At 42.8% G+C, this 21,830-nt stretch overlaps 1 protein-coding gene and 1 pseudogene across 9 annotated transcripts in view; both read right to left on the reverse strand.

Annotated features, from left to right (window-relative positions):
• Positions 1–3,102, reverse strand: part of Cnot1 (CCR4-NOT transcription complex subunit 1) — a 92,480-nt gene extending 89,378 nt beyond the window's left edge. For all 9 annotated transcript variants that reach the window (XM_063247421.1, XM_063247417.1, XM_063247419.1 and 6 more), the window contains exon 1: positions 2,900–3,102. The gene's annotated coding sequence lies outside the window, so the exon portion shown is untranslated. The remainder of the gene's footprint in view (positions 1–2,899) is intronic.
• LOC111757442 (myb-related protein B-like) overlaps positions 2,115–21,830 on the reverse strand; it is a 30,325-nt pseudogene continuing 10,609 nt past the window's right edge.

Raw genomic sequence — 21,830 nt, forward strand, 5'->3', positions numbered from 1 at the left:
AAATTTCAAGGCCAACCTGAGCAATTTAGCAGGGATGCTGTCTCAAATATTGCTGGGGGACACAAATCAGTACAAAGGCCCTGGGTTCAATACCCAGTCACCACAAAAATGATAAAGGCACTAAAATTCTGCCAAGTGTGTGTATCTGTTATACCCGAATTCAGGAGGCTAAAGCAGAAGGATCACCACAAGTTCAAGGGCAGCCTAGAATACAAAATGAGAACCTGTCTCAAAAAAAAAAAAAAAAAAAAAAAAAAAAAAAAAAAAACTATACATTTTTAAAAGACTATCAAAGATTTTTTTGTTAGCTTACAAAATGAAGTAATCAGACTTATGAAGTTAGGAGGCTACAAAGACATTTCTTACAACTATGTCAGGATAGAACCAAAGCTTGCTTTTCTTTTTTAAAAAATTTAACTGAGGTCCTGGGCATTGAATGTAGTACGTTGGCAGTGAGGTATATCCACAGCTCTTTTTGTTTTTCTTTGAGACTTCCACTAAATTATCCAAGCTAGGCTTAAACCTGAGATCCTCCTGCCTCATCCTGGAAGAAGGGATGTTTACAAGCCAACCTCGCCCAAAAATGTATTTGCCAGAGGCAACATGAAGGAATTTGAAATGAGGCTTTACATGTTTTGAAAGACAGGCATTTACTGTTTTCACAACCATTTTTTTGTTTTTCAAAAACAGTACAAAATTAAGGAAGATGTCCTAGTAATTAGTTGGTAAGATGTATTTAAATAAAGAGCTCCAAGTTTTTTTTTTTAAGAGCTCAAGATTTAAACCCCTAGTAGAAATTCGACACAAGAAAACTAGCACCACAAATCCATTCAGGTGATACAGGTACCAAAAAATTAACTTCAGCTTTGTACTACTGTGCCATAAAAATTCTTCCTAAAAACTTCTACGATTACATTTAGGTTTTTAAAAAAGGCAGTAATTACTTTTGTTCAGTAGTTTACTTTTTCGTGCCTCAATTCTTCACATTTTCACCAAAAAGACCAACTCTCCAAATAAACTTCAACATACTACTTCAGCAAAAAAAGTATCCTAAAACATGATTTAACTGTTGCCATATATCTCATGAATTGCTTAACACTGTCCTGCCAGTCTTTGAAAGGGTAGAAATGCCAATCTGGACCATGGATCTGTAAAGCATTTAATCCAAATATCTCTGCAAAAGCAAATTTGTTCTTTCTTAAATCTGTTTGATCTACCTATTTCACAATGTTATACTTGCCCTCTCCCATTAATTTTACTCATGCTATTCCTTTTCAAAGAAATCATAAATGCTCAAGATTGTCTCAAAAAGTACATTCATTCACTTAATTACTGACTTAAAAAAAAAATCATGTAAACCAGGTGTGGCGGGTGCACGCCTCTAATACCAGCACACTGAGAAGCTGGGGTGGGAAATTCACAAATAGAAGCCCAACTTGGCAATTCTGCACCTTAGTGAGCCACGGGGTGGGGTTACAGGGGACTGAATTATAGAAAAATAGAGACATTGTTACTCAATTTTCAAGAAGACACTTCTAGCATCCTAAGAAATGTGACATTTGAGCCAGGCTTGGTGGTGCATACTTAAATTCCTTGTACTTCGGAGGTTGAGACCGCAAGACGGTGAATTTGAAGACACCCTGGATTACACAGCCAGTCCAAAACCACCCTAAATCTAGATTACCAAAAGTCTATCTCCAAAAATCAAAACTACAATACAAGTACAATAAAATAAAAGGGCTGGGAATGTGGGCCCTGGTTTTAACCCTCAGTACTAAGGGAGAGGTAGGTAAAAAATAAAGAGATGTGTTGACATTGGGGTTTGGGAGCGCAGCTCAGTGGTAGAGGGCTTGCCAAGGATACTTCAGATTCTGAGTTCATATCCAGCACACCACAAAAAAGAAAAATAAAGTGGCATTTGACTTGAGTGACTTCACGGGAAAAGTTTCTCACCAAGTTTACTTTAAATACAACGTTTTCAAACCACAGAGATCACTTTCTTTTGAAGCTACAAAGTATAGTCCTCATAAGGGTAACATCTTGTAAGCACAGGCAAGGGACCGCTGTGGGTGTTACTGCAAAAAGAGTATCTTCAATTTGGCCTGAAGCAACCTTCACAAAACCTGCAGCAAACTGCTCAGCAGCCCTGGGGCCTGCAAGTACTCGGCCCGTTGGAGGACACTGGCCCTGGATGAGCATGAGAGCCGCCACTGCACAGGCCCTGAGTTCAGCGCGGGGGGCCGGCTCTGGATAAAGTGTGAGCCAGGGCGCGCGAGTGAAACAAAAACCTGTGGCCAAGAAGTAACAAGGAAGTGCTCGCGCGCGCCCCTCCCACCGGCAGGACCCGAAACATCCGGCTGACACCGCGCCGGGGGCGCACGCGGGGGGTTGGCAGGCCGCTCTGGGACCCGGAACCGAACCGGGAGCCGGCAACAGCTCCGAACACGGTCCCCGCGCCCAGGAGTTAGAGCAGGGGGGCCCGAGGGTCGTAGCCCCGGAGCGCGGGAGAAAGGAGCGGAGCAGTTGAAAAGCTTGTGGGTCAGGGTGAGCAGAGCCCGCGCGAAGCGAGGTCCACAACAGACGCCACCGCCATCCTGAACCTCCAGGCCCGGGCTGGGGGCCACCGCGGGGCTCAGCCCGCGCCCAGCCCTGCGCTTCCAGGAGCCTGGCACCAGCCTCTTTCCTTCAGGATCCGAAGGCTCCGCGAACCACGGGGAGGACAGTCCGTCCTCTCCCGCCTCCCTCCACTCTCCCGTCCCGGCCGACCCTCGTTCCCCGGAGCTCCGGGAAACACTTCCAAGGGGCCCCAGGGCCAGCACGGATCCCTCTTCTACCCGTACTCGCGCACTCAGACTGACACCGTCCTTTTATGCCAGTCCCTGACCCCAGCCCACCTCACCTCAAGCGGTTCCGGCGGCGCTGGACACAGGAATCTCCTGGGTCCCCGACTCCGACTCTCCTCGACCCCCCTCTTCAGTTAACTCCGCTTGTTTCTCTACAAAATGGCGCCGGAGGTCGCGCGCTCACGTCGCGGCCTTTCCCCTCCCCGTTCCCATTTCATCATTCGCAGCCCGCCGGAGGAGGGATGGCCCCCAGCACTAGCCAATAACCGCAGCCGGCCCTCAGGTCTCGCCCAATCACCGACAGGCGCCCGCGGATTTAAACCAATCACACACTATCACTCGCAGAAATCGAGGAAGAAACCAAGCTCCTGCTAGCAACTACCAATCCGGACTCCTACTTCGCGGGTTTCGGCCAATTGCCTTTCACCAGTCCCTAGGGACGGGAGTCCGCGCCCTCGCGCCTCCGCTCCCGATTAGGGCCAATAGGGAGCCACCAATAACTTCGATTTGGGGCTCCAAGGACTTTCCACCTGCCTCAAGTCTTCAACCAATGAAGGGCCTGGCATTGCCTTTGAGAAACAATACAGGAGCATTCCCTGACGTCTCGCCTCCCTTATGCAGGAACTACTTAACAGATAGCGTGAAGTAGCCCCCTATTGTCCCCTCTTGAAATGACACGGCCTGGCCGACTCCGGGAATTGTAAACGGAAACGTTTCCCTGTCATCGTACTCCTTTAGATGGGAAAGCAAACCAGGAGCGGTCTAGAGCGAGACTCTGCACCGTGGGATACGTAGTCGTGCGCCCCGCCTCATTTCCCGTCGCAAGTGTAGTGCGTCATCGCTCCGCCACTGGCTTGCATCCTAGCGGAGCAATGCATGCTGGGGAATGTAGTCTCCAAGTACTCACCTAGTTTTATCTTCCTTTGCTGTAACAAGGGAACTTTCTTGGAATCTCTGCTTCTCCAAGAAGGGATGTGATTCACATGCTCACTTACGCCTTTAAGTCCAGCTACTCAGGAATCTGAGATAGTAGGAGCAGATCAGTTTGGGCAGTCTCCAAATAAAATTTATTTTGAATTTTTTTTTCTTTTTTGTCTTTTTCGTTTTTATCGGTACTAGGGATCGAACTCACGACTGCCTGCTTACAAGGCAGGCGCTTATGCCACTGAGCTAAATCCCCAGCCCTGCAAATAAAATTTAAAAAGTGCCGGGGATGAAGCATCATTCCCGGCGAGGGGCGAGGTGCATAACCCTGAAAAAATAAGTATGCGCCTTGCAGACAAGTATAAAAGCAAGCTCTCCCCATGGTTTGAGACCTGGAAGAAATGAAAATGAATGTGCTCTTTACCTCAGGAAATAGAAATTCAGGACATCTTTAGCAATGATTTGTTATTTATACTATAGTACGCAATTTGTAAGAATTTGTGGTCACCTATTTCCAAGTCAGAGAAGACTGAGAAGGAAATGTGAATTAATTGTTTCACTTTTTGAAAAACATCTATTATCTCTCCTTACCCTCCCGGCTAGGCTAAGTAGCTAAACTCTTAGCCATCAGTCTTACACTGGCTTATGTGCCCCCCAAACACTTGTTTTGTTAAAACTGTGGGAGAAAGGCCAAAAGTGGTAGCACACACCTGTAATCCCAGTACCCTGGAAACCAAGGCAGGAGGAACTCCGTGAGTTAAAGACGTGCCTAGACTACATAGTGAGACCTTGTTTCAAAACAAAACCCAAAAAATAAGAATAAATAAACCTGTGAGAGAACTCTCTCGCGCTTATAGTCCCAGCTATTCAGGAAGTTGAGGCAGGAGACTCCCTTGAGCCCTTGAGGAATTTGAAGAACAAATTTCAAAACCCTTCAACACATAAATACAATGGACTTCCCAAATTGGCAGGTATTATGTTCCTAGAGCACCCACGAATTATGAAAAACCGCAAGTTTCAGATATGGTCTGAAAAATGCCTATAAATGCTTGTTATGCTATTGCAGCATAACTTTTTAGTTCCCAAAGCAAATCCAGTAGTTCAAACGCCTCGTGGAGTACCTTAAACTTTTCCTGGTGTTTAGATTCACTGTCAGAAGCCTTAGAAGGTGTAGGCGATTATGGCAGCATCTTAGGGATCTTAGGGTTTTAGAAGAACGAAACTGAGAACACTGGAGATTGCTAGCTGCACGCAGCACAGCAACGTTTGATGCTGCAGATGTGTTAGTGCATCTTTCTGAGATGGTTTACAGAGCAACAGCCAATCAGCAGCAAGGAGAAATGAATAAAGCTCTCGGATTGGCTAAGTCCATAAAAACAATTGCGGAGGATATTTGCAGTTTCTGCAAAACAGCAGATTTTCAGAGAATAACTATTAGTTAGGGTCCAAAGAAAAATCCGTCAAGAACTGAGGCTATGAGAACTCTGAACCGGGACTTCAGCCGGGTATACCAGATATCATATTTCTCCAAAAATAAGACCTAACCAGAAAATAAGTCCTAGCTTACTTTTTCAAGATGATCATAATATAAATACCACCCCCAAAATAAGCCCCAATGAAGGTCAACACATGATGGATGTGTTCCATTATAAAATAATACTAATCTAATTAAATATAAAGAAAGTTTATTGAAATTAATACTTAAAATAAATGATAACAAAAATTGTAAATACCCAAGTAAGTGCCTTTGGACAAAAACTAAACACCTATGTAAACAGATGTACGCAAGACATTTCTAAATGACTGATCATTACAGACACAATGTACATATAATGTGTGCAAGGCCAGGAGTAGTGGGTGCACACCTGAAGTCCCATCACTCAGGAGAGACTGAGGCAGGAGGATCCCCTCAAGTTCAAGGCCAGCATGAGCTACATAGTGAGACCCTGTTTCAAACAAACAGTGCACTTAACAAACGAATATGGCTGTGTCTAGTATGAATCTTTGTAATTCAGTGCATTGTGTGTGTAATAGATGTACTCCATGCACTCATGTGAAATAAACATTTTCTGAATTTTGGCACCTGCAATTTTTTGTTGCTTTTATGTGGACCATCATTTTTTTTTTTTTTGTCTTTTTCATTTTTATCGGTACCAGGGATTGAACTCACGACTGCACACTTGCAAGGCAGGCTCTTATGCTGCTGAGCTAAATCCCCAGCCCCGTGGACCATCATTTTTAACTGTCATCATTTTGGTTATCACCTCTAACTTGTAAGTCTTCAATTAACACAATTTAGTAGAAACTTTGTGAAACACAGCCTACAAGAGGTTGTAACTTGGATGAATAATTCATATGATAAAATCACTGACAGCTGTGTTGCCCATGCACCATGAGCAGGCTACATGAACAAAAAGTGCCCATTTAAGGTGAGTTCTATTGCTGTACATGAGAGGTTGGAGCCAATGGTTCTACAGAAAACAGAGTCACAAGAAATTCAGGCCGAAATTTGGGGTTTGAAGAGTTATGGTTGGCCAGAAGATGATATTACTATATTTGAATAAACATAGATTTTTATACATGAACATGTGTAGATTTTTGTATGTGAATAAATGTAGATTGTTATAATGAAAAAATAAGACATCCCCTGAAAATAGACCCTATTGCATCTTTGGATAAAAATTAATATAAGATCTAATCTTATTTTCAGGGAAATAAAGTAGATAGAAAATAGAGGGCTGGTTATGATAGTGTTTGCTTTTAATACCAGCTTCTCAGGTTGAACCAGAAATATCCCAAGTTCAAGAGCAATTTGAGTAATTAACCAGACCCTTTCTCAGAATAAAATTTATAAGGCAAGGGCCAGGGATATAGCTCAATTCTAGAGTGCTAGAGACTAAGTATGAAGCCATGGATGGATTCCCAGCCCTTAATATTAAAAAAAATATTAAGAGACTGCATTCCTTGTTGCACCAAAAAAATTCTAAAAATTTTTGTGGGTTTTTTCCCCCACAACAAATTTAGTTTATACCTTGTTCAAGCATGGTGGCATGCACCTGTTATCCCAGCATTCAGAACACTGACGCAGAAGAATCACTGTGAGTTTGAGCCAGCCTGAGCTACATAGTAAGACACTGTCTCAAAAAAAAAATTTGTTGGCATCAGACTTAAAGGTGCATACCTGTAGCCCCAATAGTTGGGAGATTTAAGCAGGAGGTTCACAATTTTGAGGCTAAGCTGGACTATATAACTGGATTTTGTGTCAAAAAGAATTTTTTTTGGTACCGGGAATTGAACTCATGACTCAAAAAGAATTTTTTTTAAAGTAAATCTCTTCATGAATCAAGTAACATCTTAATCTATAAAATAGAGCAGGGGTCTTGAGGAGTTGAACAGAAGTTGCTTTTAGACAAAGGTTGCTAAAAGAGAAGGCTGAGAAAAGCAGAAAAAAATTGGATTGCTAGTTTTGGAGTTACTTTTGAAAAAGTTAAAGCAGAGGAATCTTAACATGTTTGCTAAAACTGCCTTTTTGGGGATTTGGCCATTTTCTCTCTAATTTTTTAGACTATTAGGTAAATGTGTTAGTTGTGTTTATTTATCTGGAATTTCAGCATGAGTGGCTCCATTTTGGTTTGACAGTTTGACTAACTGGGCCTAGTGCAGAAGCTCATCCCAATTCAGTGACTTTCTATAAACTTTAACAGTTGTGATGTTAGCAGTTAAAGGCTCCGTAAATAGACCAAGGATGAAGAATAAGGACGTTCATACACTATTGCTTATTTTTTTTTCCGCAAAGTCCTTACATTAAAACTATTGCTTATAAAAATTGCTAAAACCTCTATGGGTAGTTGCATTTTGGCCAAGTTTATCAAAACTGGAAATGGGTCAAGTATAGTGGCACATACCTGGAATCCAGGCACTTTGGAAGATTAGTGAAAGAGAATGGAGAGTTCAGTGATTTAGTAAGACCCAGTCTCAAAATAATAAAGAACAACAAAAGGCTCGACATGCAGCTCAGCACAAAGGCACTAGTTCACTCTTCAGTACCGTAAAAACAAAACAAAAAAAACCAATATACTGGGCATGGTGGCACACACCTGTAATCTTAGCACTGAGGAGGCTGAGGCAATAATATACTGAGTTTGAGGTCAAACCTGGCAACATCACGAGTGTGAAACTACTGTGGACTACTTAAGACTCTGTCTTTTGTGGGGGGGGTCTTTTTCATTTTTATCAGTACGAGGGATTGAACTCACGACCGCCTGCTTGCAAGGCAGGTGCTTATGCCGCTGAGCTAAATCCCCAGCTCCAAGACTCTGCCTTAAAAAAAAAAAAAAAAAAAAAAAACAGCCAGGCACTGTGGTATGTGCCTATAATTCCAGCACTTGGGAGGCTGAAGCAAGAGGATTGCCTTGAGCTCAAGGCCTGCCTAAACTACACAGTGAGTTCAAAACTAGCATAGAATACACAATGAATCTCTGTCTCAAAAACACTAAAGTAAGAAAGAAAACAAACAAAAGCATTGATAATACATAAACTAATCAACCCAGTAATCTTATGTCTAGAAATCTATTCTACCGATCAACATTGCACATGGATGCAAAGATGAGGGTATATAAATATTTCCTGATGCATTGTTTTGTTTTCATTTTTGATGCATTGTTTATGAGCCACAAAATGTTGGACAAAGCCAGCCATTTCAGTGCATGCTTAAAATCCACCACTCCAGAGGTTAAGGCAGGATTATTGGGAATTTGTGGCTAGTCTAGGCTGTACATCAAGTTCAAGGACAGCCTGAACTGTACATCTCAAAAACAAACAAACCAAAAATTGTGAACGGCTAAATCTTTTTTCAAGGCTTCAGCCTGCCTTCACCAGGAAAAAGTGCTGCTATTGTAAACCAAGGCTGTTCCAGGAGACCCTGTGCCCACACCCAGCCCCTTCTCTGGCCCGATGCCAACGTGTCTCCTAGGATTGAACAGGCCATGAGACTCAGCTAAGTACCTGGGAGATTTGCACAATAGTTTGGAAATCAGTCTTTCAATTAAGTGTCAGAATACTGGGTGGCTCTAACCCTTACTAGCAAAGCAGACTCACAGAACATTTACAAACTAGAAGAGGTAGTGGAGATTGCCTATTGGAGGCAATTTACTGTAAATTTTCAATTTACTGAGAAACTTGGAAATCACATCTAAAATGTTTTACTAGAGCATTTCACTAAAGCTATACTGAGAGCTGGGGTTTTAGCTCAGTGGTGTAAGCACTTGCCTGGTAAATGCAAGTTTGTAAGTTCAATCCTGGTACCACTAAATAAATAATAAATGATGTACTGAATATTTTGTAACTCAGCAATTACCAGTATAGAGGTAATGTATTTAAGAAGCTTTCAGTTATTCATCTGGCCCACAGCATTCTTCAGTTTTTTACTTCTCAAATATATATGGCAAACTCTGAAAGAGTTTTACAAAACTCTTAGTTTTCTGAAATAACCTGTAGAGGAAAATACAAGTGCCTAGAAATAAGAATCCCATTTTTAGCTGGGCATGTTGGTGCATGCCTGTAATCCCAGCACTCTGGGAAGCTGAAGCAAGAGGATCACAAATCAGAGCTCAGCCTGGGCAATTTAGGAAGTTACTGAGACATTATCTACAAAAAAGCAGTGAGAGAGGGTTGTGGATGTAGCTCCCTGTAAGGATCTCCAATATCACAACCAAAAAGAAAAAAGAAAAAAAAAAAGAAAGAAAGAAAACCTTTATGTTTGGTAGAGTAGGGGGAGCAAATATCTAGAGGGCATTGAGATGTTTTCAAATTGTGTTATAAAGTGTGTGAAGGGGCTGGGTATTTAGCTCAGCGGCATAAGCGCCTGCCTTACAAGCAGGCAGTCGTGAGTTCGATCCCTGGTACCGATAAAAAGAAAAAAGACAAAAAAATAAATAAATAAATCAAGTGTGTGAAGGTGCCTGGAAGAGCAGCGAGCAGAAATCCATGCCCCTATCATTCCATGATCCTAGCTGTCTGCCCCATTTTTCAAGTGAGTCATTAACTTCAATTAACAGTAGTTTTGGTTATGATGGGACTCTGTCCTATCCAAAGCCACTTCTGGCAACCTAACTCTAAATCCCAATCTCTTTCCAGCCCATTAGCACTGCTTAGCTTCAAAGCTTCTCACTCCCTGGGCCTAGCAGTTTGGTAGGACTTTTAGTGGCTCTCTTCTGGGAGTGTCCAGGGATGTACACTGAAAAAAGCCTTCTGAGAAATTCGGAAACCCAAGTCCTAACCAGGTTAAGCCACTAAGTAAGTCACTTTCCTTCTCTGGACTTCATTCTTTATTACTATTTTTTACACCAAATCTCCTCTCGGGGCATGGGCCTCTGGGGTCATCCTGCAATAGTTTAGTCTTTGGCACTGTCTCCACAGTTCAGAAGCTGCACAAGACCTCAAATGTGTCATCAGCATGTCCAGCATTTTGCCATGTTCTAGAAGCTACTCATCCTTGAGTATCTGTTTGCCTAACAGCCTTTTGAGGATACTCTTGATGATGTACCCTCCTCGAACATGTTGCATGAGTGAGCTGAGACAGAAAAGAAAAGGATATGGAAGAAGGAAGAGAAAAAGGAAGATTGGACCTTTGGGTCAAGCCTAAGCACGAAAAATGCCCAGAGCCAGCAGTGGAGTTTGGGATTAGTGGTACTTTGTGATTTACAACCATCTCTAGATCTTCAGTATTGCTGGCACCATAAGTCCCTGTGAGTCTCTGGGTAAATGGGATTGTTGAACAGGGAAGGAGGGAGGCCCTTTGCAGTTGTAGCAAAGTACAAGGGTTCAGCACATAGTGGGAAAAAGAGAGAAGATGTAGGTAAAAGGGCAGAGCTCCAGGGCTAAGAATCTGTAGAGGGAGTGGATTGAGGGCCACTGTGAAGACTCCTTCCCCACAGCAGCTCTGGGGCACATGCAGGTATATTAGCCAAACATTTCCCAGAAGCCCCTCCTCTTTTGATAGTCTTCAGAAGGACCTCTGTCAAAAACATAAATAAATAAAAGTATTTTGTCTCACCTGTACCTTGGGACCTGTTGGGGGAAGGACTGAGGTATTTAGCCATTTTACAGATCATAAAATAGAGTCTGATTTAGAAGCAAAGGCATACACCTATAATCCAGCCCTTGGGAGTTTGAGGCCAACCTGGGCTCCACAGTGAGTTTATGGCTAGCCTGAATTTTATAGCAAGACTCAAATCTCAGAAAAGCAAAGCAAAGCAAAACAAAGCCTGAGTGCTTGAGTCACCAGGCATGCTGCCACATACCTGTAATCCTAGCACTCAGGAGCCCGAGGCAGAAGGATTGCTATGAGTTTGAGGCTTGCCTGGGCTACATAGTGAGACCCTGTCCCAAAAAACCAACCAAACAAATGAACAAATAAAAAGAAAAACAAAAGAGGTTGAGTCACTTGCCCAAGCTCATATATTTAGTCAATGGCAGGGGAAGGATTGAAATCCAAATGGTTTAATTTTAGGGTCCATATTCTCAGTTGCCAAGTTGAGCAAGCTGTGATTTGTCTTTTTTCCCCTTTGCAGTGTTTTGGAAGTGCTGGACCCCTGGACCATAAACCCGGCTCTAAACTGTGTTTGGAAACCACCGTATGAGATTCCCAGTTACCCAGCTATGTTACTGACTGGATATTTCCCAAACCAAAAAGTGAGCAGGGTGCCTGTACAGCTCAGTGGTGGAATGCTTGCCAAGCATGCACAAAAACTGGATTCAATCTTTGGCACTGTCCAAAAATTCAACCCAATTAAAAGTAAGTTAGTGAGAGAGATAGGTTCTAAAAGTATTGCTCTGTTTGGTATTTTCCAGGTAAGTTTACATTCAGATTCTTATGTTCTGTCCTTAGTGGGCAATTATGTCTGAAGACCAATAGGAAACTTGACTCTTCTTTCATGGTTATTTTTCTCTCTGCCGCCTTTCATAAGTGAAAAAATAAATAAAATAAATAAATGGAAAAGGAGCTAAGGCAGAAATAGGGACGTCCACACAGAATGTGCTCTGGCTGATGAATGTTTGTAAATAGGCAGGCAGGTCTGAGAAATCTTCCCAGGCTCCAGAAAAATATACAGACTCGGAGATTACTGACGGAATTCAGAGCAGGACACATTCTGTGACTCTGACCAGGCTTGTACTTCTTCTCTGAATGCAGACCTGATATTTAAGCAATTGCCCCAAACCTGGACCATCAGCCTCAGCTGTTCATCCTTCACCCATCTGGGCTGCCTACCTTGGCAAGCAGTTTTCTTTTTTTTTTTTTTTAATTTTAAAGATAGCAAAGGCAAATAGTTTCATTTAGCATTATACATATTTCCTTGGGCCCCATCTTAGCCCTCCAACTTACACTTTAATTTCTTTTCTCTTTTTCGTGCTTTCTTTCTTGCTTAGCGCTCTTCCCCCGTCCCTCCCCTCCTCTTCCTTCTCCTTCTCTTTCTCCTTCTCCTTTTTCGTGCTGGGGATCTAACCCAGGGCCTTAAGCATACCAAGCACATACTCTTTCTACCACTTGAACTAGTTGCTACAATTCACACCTTTACCTAATACCCCTCTCTTCCATTCTCTTAGGGAGCTCAGCAAGATAAACTAAACCAGTATGCTGACCCAGAGGGGCAGAGTGGATAAACTGAGGACTGTCCACCAAACTCCTCTTTCCCACTCCACATTTCCTTCTCTAGCTTATAAATTTATCTGACACTCAATCTCTCCCAAACACAGTATAGTGTTAGGAATCTGATAATAGTCTATACCTTTAAGGTATTTACCTTGCTCGTGGAAAAACAAAAGATGGAACAAGTGATAATTAGTAAATGATTCAAAGTTATAAATTATCTATAGAATAAATGGGTCAAAAATTTCAAGACTGGACACCATACTGCGTGCCTATATTCTCAGCTACTTGGGAGATTAGGCAGGAGAATGGCAAGTTTGAATTCAGTCTGAGCAGTTTAGTGAATTGCTGCGGTCTCAAAAGGAAATAGCAGGGCATGGTGGTGCACACCTGTAATCCCAGCACTTGGGTGGCGGAGGCGAGATTGCTGTGAGTTTGAGACCAGCCTGGACTACAAAAAAGAACTATAACTGTCTCAAAAAAGACAAAACAAAAAGCAAAGTAGCTGAATGTGGTGGCGTGGGCCTGTGATCCCAGTCCTTGGGAAGCAGAGGCAGGACAATTACCATGAGCTCTAGGCCAGCCTGAGCTGTATAGCGGGTTCCAGCCTGGCCCGAGCTTTTGAGACAGGTCTCAAAAGAAAAAAAAAGACTTCTGGGAAAATAGTGGGAAAGCAAGCAACAAAAACTCAGCCTCTCTGAGATTCAGAATCCAGACACAGGATAACAACAACCTGGGGAAGAGAAAAAGAGAGTAGATTCCCAGGAAGGATCTGACAGGGAATTTTTTCTTAAAGTTTGCTGAGACAGTGTCTTGCCATGTAGTTCAGGCTGGCCTTGAACTCACTGAGTATCCCCAGGCTGGCCTTGACAGGAAAATTAAAACCTAGAGAGAAACTGAAGAGACAGAACAGAGGACAAAAAGAGAAGGGACATTATGCACCTTCTCCTTGCTCCTGCCTCTGGCTCCTGGCTTTCGGGAAAGGGAGACCAAATCAACAGACACAAACTGTAAGCTGGGAATTCCAGAAGGTTCCAGGGAGAAATGAGGAGTGGAAGGAAGGGGCGGGTGCTGTGAGCTGCAGGGACAGTGAGGTTCTAACAGCCCACAGCTGCTAAGTGACCCCAGTCCACCCCCACCGCGTCCCTGGAGAGTGCTTAGCCAGACCCTGTTCCCCAGAAGGTGACTGTTCCAACCCAACTCACAGCAAATACAGGATGGTTCTCTGCAGGGTTCTAGTCCTGTGTTCTCACAGTGACTGGGTGAGAGACAGCCGCAGGACACACTCATGGCCAGGTAAGTGTGGTCAGGCTTGAAACAAACCCCCTGAGGGAACGGAGCTACAGGACACAGGCTCTACCCCCTGACCAGAGGCCAGGCTCAGCACGAACTCTCTGGATTTGAGAGTGTTGTTTTCACGTTTGGGGTTTTTTTTTTTTTTTTTTCCCTTCTTTTCCTTTTTTCTTTCTTTCCAGTTTACTTCCTTTATCCTTCTTCCTTGCTTCTTACCTTTTTCTTCTTTATTCTTCCCACATGTTCCTTTCTAATTTTTCTCCCTTTCATTTTTAACTTTCATTTTTGCTACCCATGTAATTTCTTTATTCTCTTCTTTTACTTTTATCTTCTGTTTCTCATCAGCTCTCCTCCTCCTTTGCCTAATTCTATAAATATCCTTCTTCTCCCCAATAAGATCTTTTGTACCACTTTTCACTCCTTCTCATATCATATAGTACAAAGTTTCAAAATTCCCCTCTTGCATTTCCCCCATTCTCAACCCTATACTTTAATAATATTAACAGTAAAGCTGTATCAATCTTCTTGATTGTTAACTGTAAAATTACCATTGAATTCTTTTTACCAGTAGTGGAGATATAGCTGCCACTTCTAGTACGCATTACTTGTAAATAAGTACCTGGATTGTCTTAATGCTTACACAGTAATTGTGGATTTCTTTTCTAAGGTTAAGGGTGATATGTAATAGATTCTTACTAGATACCAGTAGGCATCTTTTCTTTCTTTCTTTCTTTCTTTTTTTTTTTTTTTTTGTACTGGGAATCAAATTCACAACCTTATACTTGCCAGGGAGGAGCTGTGCTGCTGAGCTATATCCTTGGCCCCTGTCATAGATTCATAGTACATTAATATGCAGTTTTGTCTTGGATACTACAGTAGTTGATTTGCTTGATATTACTAGGTTTGCATAGCTGTTGCAATTTCTCTGTAATCTGGTATTACCTTTGAGACACTAACCTAACCAAAAAGACCTCTACAATGAAAACTACAGTACTCTGAAAAAAGACATTGAAGGGTACATCAGGAAATGGAAAAATATTCCCTGTTCTTGGAGAGGCAGACCCACTACAGCTATACTTCCAAAACTGTTATACAAATTAAACACAATCCCGATCAAAATACCAATAGTAAGCTGGGTGTGATGTCAGTACTTAGGAGGCTAAGGCAGGAGGATTGCTGAGTTGGAGGGCAGCCTGACTTACATGCTGAGACTATGTCTCAACCAAAACAAACAATACCAGTTGTAGTGTTCCTCATGGAGATAGAGAAAGCACTGGGTTTTTTGTTTTTGGTTTCATTTTGTTTGGGTTTTTGGTACTTGTAATTGAACTCAGGACCTTTCACTTGCCAGGCAGTCACTGTGCTGCTGAGCTATATCCCTGGCTGAAGAAAACACTCTTAGCCGGGCGTGGTGGCTCATGCTTGTATTCCCAGCACTCAGGAGGCTGAGGTGGGAGGATTGTTGTGAGTTCGAAACCAGCCTGGGCTACAAAGTGAGCTCAAGGCCAGCCTGAACTGCATAGCGAGACACCGTCTCAAAAAAAAAGAAAGAAAACACTTAAAATTTGTATGGAACCAGAAAGGCCTAGAATAGCAAAAGCAATTCCATGCAACAAGGGCAAGCCAGGGAACATCACTATCTTAGAATTCAAATTAAACTGCAAAGCTACAATGTTAAAAACAACATGGCAAATGGATGTAGTTGCACACAACAGTAATCCAGCACTCAGAAGAGGCAGGAAGATCTCTGAAAATTTGAGGCCAGCTTGGGCTGCATCACAATTTTGAGGCCAGTCTGCAATACAAAATAAGACCCTATCTCAAATAACAAGAAACAAAACAAAACAAAATACAGACTTGTGGATCAATGGAACAGAATAGAGAATGCAGAAACAACTCCAGGCATACTCAACTACCTAACTACCTTTCTTTTTATTTTCAGTCTTTTTGAGACAGGGTCTTGCTATGCAGTGCAGGCTGGCTTCAGGTTCACTTTGTAGCCCAGTTGATCTTGAACTTGCAACAACCCTCTTGCTTCAGCCTCCCAAGTGCTTGGATTACAGGAGTGTGCCACCATGCCCAGTTTCAATTACCTTATTTATGATAAAGGAGCCATATACTTTCACTGGAGGAAAGATAACCTCTTTACCAATGGTGCTGGGAAACTGACTATCCACATGCAAAAGACTGAACCTAGACACATATCTCTCACTGTGAACTAAGTAAAATCATAATGGATCACAGATCTAAATACTCACATAGAAACAATCTGCTGGAAGACAAATATAGGTAAAATTCTTAAAGACTTAGGTGTAGGGCTGGGAATTCAGCTCAGTGGCACAAGTGCCTGCCTGGTAAGCGTGAGGTTGTGAGTTTGATCCCCAGTACCAAAAAAAAAGACTTAGGTGTAGGCAAAGATTTTCTTTCTGAGCAGAGCCCCAATTGCACAAGAACTACACCCAAAAAATGGGATCCCATCAAATTAAAAGCCTGTATAGCAAAGGGAGATGTCAACTGGGTGAAGAGAAACATGGGGAAAAATTTTGCCTGCTTATTCTCACACAAGGTTTTGGAGACCACTACGTAGTGGCTCTGAGCAAGATTTAGAAATTAACTAACTGGCTTTCAATGTTTATCTGTGACTCTGTCCTAGGGCTCGGCCTCTTGCTTGGCAAGGAGAGCTGATTTATAGTAAGTGGTCCTCTATGAATCACTGGTCCTGGCTGAGGCCTGTAGTGTCCTGTGAGGCCAGAGATACCTCAAAGGGCAACATAAGGCTACAAATGAGGACACCTGGCTCAAACACTAATTAAGCAGATAGAGACTGCAGCTGCAGGCATCTCACTCCTGCCATAAATGTCATCATGGAGATAAGACAGTTCTCCTTAATTGACATAATGTACCACTTGGAGAAGTCTTTGAAGTGACTCCCAAGGTCCTGCTCATTTCCCGTGCTTTCCTCAGTTTCCCTTCTCTTTGTTTGGTCCTAATAAATATGGGCCGTCCAGATCAGGACGGTCTTGGTCTTGGCCCTCATCTTAGCCCTCAGGGTCTTGAACTCGGCTAAAGGGTTTTGATTCTCCTGGAGCCCTAAAATCACACCATTTGTCATTTATTTAAAAATTCACCATATACTACTCATTTGGGAGATTGGGGATCTAGGTCAGGACCCAATAACAAAGGACTAATATCTAGAATATAACAAACTTGAAAAAAATTAGACCCCCCCCCCCAAATTTAAAGGCCCAATCAGTTTGGGCATCTGATTTGAATAGGCTTCTCAGATGAAGTACAAATGGCCAATAAATACATTAAAAACTGTTCAACATCACTGACCATTAAAGAAATGCAAATTAAATCTACCCTAAGAGCCAAGGATGTAGCTCAGTGGCATAAGCACCTGCCTGGCAAGTGTGAAGTTGTGAGTTCAATCCCCAGTACCAAAAAAATAAAATTAAAATTACAAAATAAAACTACCCTGAGATTCTGTCTTACTCCAGAAAGAATGGTTATCTTTTAGAAATCTAATAAGTGCTGGCAAGGCTCTGGGGGAAAAGGAAACTTTATGCATTGTTGGTTGGAATGTAAATCAGCACAACCATTGTGGAAATTAGTATGGAGATGCTTCAAAAAACTGAAAACAGAAATTCCACTTGACCCAGCTATTCACCTTCTAAATATCTTTCTGAAGGAATTAAAGGCATCAAATTACAGTGATCTATGTGTATCCATGTTTATAACAGCATAATTCTTAATAACTAAATCTTGGAAGCTTACCTATATGTTCATCAACAGATGAATGAACAAAAAATGTATTTATACACAATGAAGTACTATTGTGCCATAAACTATAGTGATTTATAGGAAAATAGATGCACCTTGAGACCATAACATTAAGTGAACTACATCAGATCACAAGTTTAAGTATTTCATGGTTTCTCCTATATGACAAAACCAATATACAAATAAAGTACAAAATAAAAAAGAGAAAAAAAGTTATCCAGCATGACCAGTGTATCTAAGAGTGCACCTTAACATGGTATATAATTATGTGGTTTTTTATATTTTTGGACTGTTAATCTTGGTTAATCTGTGTTTATGATGATTTACTTCATAAGAACTTATATAATAAATAAATGAACCTGATGCTGGCAAAAAAAAAATGTTTTTAAAGGAGAGCAGAAGTCAGACGTGGTGGCTCATGTCTGTAATCCCAGCACTCGGGAGGCTGAGGTGGGAGGATCGTTGCAAGTTCAAGACCAGCCTGGGCTACAAAGTGAGCTCAAGGCCAGCCTGAACTGCATAGCGAGACCCTGTCTCAAAAAGACAAAAAAAAAAAAAAAAAAAAAAAAATGGCGGTGGTGGGGGAAGCAGGGAAAAAAAGAATTGAGATGTGTTATATGTATGTACCGACCTCCCCACAGTCATTATGTACTGCAAATACGTATTAAAAAAAAATTTTTAGTAAGTGGTCCGTGATAGAGTGCTTGCCTTGTCCATGGAAGAGATCGATGAGGTCCTTAGACTACAAGTCAGGTGGACCTGTGTTGACCTGGAGAGAGCCAGATCTAAGTGGGCTGCAGATTCAGGAGACGGGCAAGAAAGATACAGACACAGGGAGAGGTGTTTTAAAGGAGAGATGGGCATCAGTGCTAACGATGGGGTGGGCGTTTGAACCCCAGGGTGCTATATATCACTGAGCTATACCCCAGCCCTTTTTATTTCTTGTTTGTTGTTTTTGTTGTTATTTTTTATCTTGAAACAGGCTCTTGAATTTATGACCTTCCTGTCTCAGCCTTCCAAGTAGCTGGAGTTAACGGTCTATGTTACTGCTCCAAGCTTGCTAACAAGCTTGCTCCTTTTGGAAAGAATTTCTCTCTGGACTGGGGATGTAGTTCAGTGGTAGGACAGAGGGTTCAGGTTTATTTCCCCAGCACCTTGTTGATGAGGTCTGGGCGGAATTGAGCTTTGGAGAGCTGAAGGTACAAAGTCTCCTTTGTTCCCAGGAGGAAGAAGAGATACCTGGGCCTTGGTCCTCTCCCAGGCCTCCTCCTCTTGACATCTCTTCCCCCAGACAGAAAAAATCCTGGCTGAAGACCTGTAGGGCTGTAGCATTTCGTTCCCATTCTCCAACTCCACTGAGGTTTCTCCAGAACCCACTTTCCCTCCTCTGGGGGCCCAGGAATGCCACAGTCCTGACCCCTTGCCCCAGGAATTCATAAGCCAAGACAACATCCCCCAGTGGAGGGGACACGAGGTCTGGCTGCAGCAGCCCCTGACCGGAAGAGGCCCCACCTGCACCCTGACTCTGCAGGGCAAGCCATCCAAAGGTTGCAGCATCTACTCTAGGATGTAGGGAAGCTGGACACTGGGATTCCCAGGACCCCTTTTTCCTCTTCTTTCTTCTTCTTCTTCCCTCATTTGATTTTTGTTTGGGGAAGAGTTTTTTGTTTTTGTTTTTTGAGGAAGGGTCTCTACATTTAGCCCAGCAGTTGGCCTTTGACTTCTGGTCCTCCTGCCTCAGCCTCCCTGGTTTTAGGATTATAGGAATCTCTATCACCAGACCTACTCTAGAGTTGTAACCAGTGAAGGAGTCCATGGGGAGATTATTTCCAGGTTCTTGATGTCCTGAAGAAAGAATGAGAGAAGACACACAGAGAAAGCAGTGAAAGTGTATGTTTATTGAAGGTAGGAAAAAGTATACTCTACAGGGAACAGCAGGCTGATGAACAGACCCACAGTGGCCATGAGCATAGGGAAAGGGGTCTTTTATATCCAGAATTTCTGGGGCTTCCCTTTCATGCAAACAAAGGGTTAAGACAGTTGTGCTAGCAAACACTCACTTGGCTTAGTGTCAGGTTTAAACTGCCCTGTGGACTCACTTGACTTCCCGTCAGGCATAAAGGAAAGGTTGAAAATAGCACTTTTGCAGAGCATGGTGGTACACGTCTGTAATCACAGTGTTTGGGAGACTGAGGCAGGAGGATCACTGCAAGTTTGAGGCCAGCCTAGGCTACAAAGTGAGTCAAGGCCAGCCTGAGGTATATGGTGAAACCTTGTCTCAAAACATACACACACACACACACACACACACACCACACCACACCACACACACCACACACAAATCACTTTTCTGCTGGGCACAATGACATGTGTCTGTACATGTCTATAATCCTACCACTCAAGAGGCTGAGGCAGAAGGCATCACACTTTGAGGTCGGCCTGGGCTACATAGTGAGTTCAAGACCAGAATGAACTATATAGTGAGACCCTGTCTCAAAAAGCAAACACCTTCCTGGTTGGTCCTACAAACAGCACCATATTCAAATGAGGGGCTGAAAATACTGTTTTCTGATTGTTCCTATGTACAGTGCTCAGGAACCATGGAGTCATTTTGGGTCCTGTGTTCTGTACTTGTCCTCTGGGTTTTTAGGTTCTTTAACACACTCCACCTGGTTATCTTCCTGTTTGCTCCTACTTCAGAGTCCCTTTTCAATTCTGCCTGCTAGCGAACAAAAAGCTCCTCCTTCACCACGCACGGTGGTATGTGCCTGTTTTCAGCCCAGCTAAGGTAACTCCATGATTTAGTGAGACCCTGATTCAAAATTAAAAAGGCCTGGAGAGATAGCTCAGTACAAAGGTTTTGTGTTCATTCCCAAGTACCAAAAAAAAAAAAAAGGACAACTGAGTTTATTTACAATTTAACTACAATAGGAGGCAGCTAGTTCACTCTCCTTCATAAGTTCAGAAGTATTTGTCTTCTGCCACCATGAACAGTTGCTCCTCAGCCACGCCATCCTGCCTTGGAGACAGCTGATTACAGACTAAAACCTTCATAACTAGGGAAGAGAACCAAGAGGAAGTTAACCCCTTCCTGTGAGCCAGCCAGTGCATAGTCAGGGAGACAAGAAGTGCTGAACCCCACATTACCCCCACTTCCTCACTCTCCCACCTGGTAAGCAACTGGCTGATTTGAAGAAACATGGGCTGAGATGATATCTACTAAAATAAAAAACAACTTAATGCCTGTATTGCTTGATTGACTTGCAAGCCTAAAGCCAATAGTCTGAGCATCTATTTAACAGACAACAATATGCAATATAGCAACTATGGTGGTAGCCAGTGTTAATTCCCTACTATCTCTTTTTAAAGTCTGGTATCATTTTCATTGTTTTGTTTTTTTGGTTTGGTTTTATTCTGTTTTGTTTTGTTTGATTTTATTATATCTGATGGCAGGAACAGATATTTTAAGAATAATAAGATAAGGGGCTAGGGATTTAGCTCAGTGGCATGAGCACCTGCCTTGCAAGCAGGCAGTCGTGAGTTCGATCCCTGGTACCGATAAAAAATAATAATAATAATAATAAGATATATTGTGATAGAGTCTTGCCATGTTGCCTAGGCTGGCCATGAACTCCGGGGCTCAAGTAATCCTCCCACATCAGTCTCCTGAGTAGCTGGAATGACAGGCATTTCATCATACCCAGACCAAAACTCCTATGTCTTTATCATTTTTGCCTGGGCCTCCATGATAACTGGCTTCTCTGTTAGTACTTTTCCTGCTAAAACCTTTCTGAGACTCTACTGTGGCTCCCAAAGCCACACTTACTGTGCTCCCACACTTCTGCTACCCCAGCCATCACGGCCCCTTCCCTGCCATCAGTGCACAGCACCAGTGTTATTCAGCCTCACATTTCTGCTTATTTTCTTCTTGGCCTGGATTGCTTGGCTTTGCTCTTCTTTCGGCTGCTTCTCATCCAGTTTACCTGCTGTTTTCTCACAAAGGCTTCCCAGCCGTGCTGGCTCAAGTGCCCCTCACAGCCCTAGGTACTCTTTGAAACTGCCTCGTTTATCTAAGTGCACTTGGGTTGCCAGTGTGGCTCAGTGGCAGGCTACTTCCCTCACATGTAGAAGGCCCTGAGTTCCATCGCCTGCTCCACCAATGTATAGGTGTGCTCATGTTTATTGTCTATTCCCCTCCCCCCTTGCCGCCTAGAAGCTGGAGGCTGAATCTGCCTTGGTCGGCTCTGTATTCCCAGTACCTCGACCTGATTGGGTGCTCAACGAATCTGTAGAGTGGAAGAAGCCTTGAAGCAAGGCATAGAAGTGTTAGCTAGAAAAAT

The sequence above is a fragment of the Cavia porcellus genome, unplaced genomic scaffold, assembly GCF_034190915.1.
Source record: "Cavia porcellus strain 051 isolate PalLab524CR breed Dunkin Hartley unplaced genomic scaffold, mCavPor4.1 scaffold_4, whole genome shotgun sequence".
NCBI classification, from domain to species: domain Eukaryota; kingdom Metazoa; phylum Chordata; class Mammalia; order Rodentia; family Caviidae; genus Cavia; species Cavia porcellus.